The sequence below is a fragment of the Galeopterus variegatus genome, unplaced genomic scaffold (genome assembly GCF_000696425.1).
Source record: "Galeopterus variegatus unplaced genomic scaffold, G_variegatus-3.0.2 Scaffold1016, whole genome shotgun sequence".
NCBI lineage: Eukaryota > Metazoa > Chordata > Mammalia > Dermoptera > Cynocephalidae > Galeopterus > Galeopterus variegatus.
This window is the reverse complement of record NW_007727127.1, coordinates 294,522-296,826: the sequence shown is the minus strand read 5'-3', so window position 1 is coordinate 296,826 and position 2,305 is coordinate 294,522.

Genomic DNA, 2,305 nt, shown 5'->3' with positions numbered 1-2,305 from the left:
GGAAAAAAAAAAAAAAAAAAAAAAAAAAAAAAAAAAAAAAAAAAAAAAAAAGGTAAAAATTAAGATAATCTGGGAAAAAATACAATTTCTAATTGTAAAAGTGAATTTCCTAACTACTAGAGCTCTTAAAAAAGAAAATAGGTAAAGGAAAATACAAACAGCTAACAGATTAAGAAATATTCAACCTTATTAACAAATGAAATGCAAATATAAATTACATTTTTTTCCTATTATTTTCACAGGGTTGAAAAGTTTACTGGCATGGGTATGAGAAAATAGGCATCATATGTTGTTAGTGGGAGTGTGTCTGGAAACTTCTGGAAGATGGTAGTAGCAAAACACTTAGCTTTTTGACTTCACTTCTAATAATTTTTTTCTAGATTCACAAAATGTCGACATGCTCAAAGGTTGTTCATTACAGACTTCTTTTCTGGAAGTAGTGAAAGATTAGATACAATCTATTTACCAGGAACTATTTAAATATATTATTATAGATCAATAGACTAGAATGCTATACAGACTCTTATATAAAAATATGGGGCGGGCCGGCCTGGTGGTGCACTGGATGGTGCGCCGCTTGGGAAGCGCGGCGGCGCTCCCGCCCGAGGGTTCGGATCCCACATACAGACCGGTTCCCGCTCACTGGCTGAGCGAGGCGCGGGAGCGACGCCGAGGGTTGCAATCCCGTTGCCGGTCCCCGGTCCGGTACGGGGCAACACTGAGGGTTGCGATCCGTTGCCGGACACGGAAAAAGACAAAAGACAAAAAAAAAAAAAAATATGGGGTGAGGGGTGGCCCGTGGCCCACTTGGGAGAGTGTGGTGCGGACAACACCAAGCCAAGGGTTAAGATCCCCTTACCAGTCATCTTTTTTTTTTTTTTCTGACCAGTAAGGGGATCACAACCCTCCGCACAGTGTGGTCTGCACCACGCTCAGCCAGCGAGCGTATGGGCCATCCCTATATAGGATCCGAACCCACGGCCTCGGCGCCACCAGTGCCACACTCTCCCGAGTGAGCCATGGGGCCGGCCCATTACCAGTCATCTTCAAAAAAAAAAAAAAAGGTGGGGTGATATAAACATACTCATGTGCTAATATATGCAAAGAATATTTTGGAGAATATACAGGAAACTGGTACGTAGTTATCTTCAGAAGGAGTTGGGTTGGGAGGTCAGGGAAGACAGGGAGACTTATTTTACAAACAGAAATTCATTAAAATTTCTATTTTTTTAAATAAAAAAATTAAAAATTTGAAAAAATAATGTTTCGCCTTTTTAAAAAACTTAAATAATCCAAAAGCAAAACTAACGTACATTCAATGTTCATTTTAATGTTTGAATATTGTAAAGTTTCTTTCCTATCATTGATCATTGAATGATCAAATGTTTTGGGAATCTAGTCAAATGCTATTAATACAGAATCAAGGCTAACGTTCCTGAAATAGTAAAAATTATATATAAATTTAAAAATGTTTTCCAATCATAGAGTAACTTCAATGAACATGTAGCAATATGAGCAGAATCTGTGTTTTTAAGTTACACAATCCCAAGGATTCTGTTTAAAAGAAAACAGGGAGAAAATCACTATCAAGTCTTTCTTAGTGATTTTTAAATCATTTCAACAGTGATTTTTAAATCATTTCAACAGTGAAATGATTTAAGCTTAATGTTGCAGAGAACCCTAAGCATTTTAGATTGTTGAGCTTTTCCCTTTTCCACTTGAGAAACTGTTTTAGAAACTCCATGCTCCACTGGCCATTTACCCTGCTTGCTTCTTGGACCCGCCTTCTGTGAGATAACAGCAGTCTAACACCCCTCCCCCAGGGGCCAGAGGCAAATTAGGCTCCTAAAGTGACCAATGGACTGTGTCCCACAATGGGCCAACCCAAATTAGCAGGACAGCATCCCTCATTTACATAAGAGGACCTGAATGAGAACCTAGGAGGGGGGCAGGCAGGAATTTAGGCTGTATAAGGGGGTCGTTTCCCTTGTTCTGGCAGACACTGGCTTGGGAGTTTTCTGCCCTCCAGTGCTCTCCTTGCTTGCAAGCAAAAAGAGGCACTGTAACACTGAACAAAGAGCTGCAATACTAAAATAAAGAGCTATAAAACTACACCACTGACGCCAGTCTTGGATTCCTCTGTGCGTTCACCCCACCACACTTAAAATTTACAAGCAGTAAATCCATGTGATCATTTTCATAGGTAGCTTTATTTGATTTTTAGAAAAATATATACAATAATCAGAACCTTGGTTCTCTTAAATAGTTTTAAATTAAAAGTATGAAAAAGTGAGAGGATATTTCC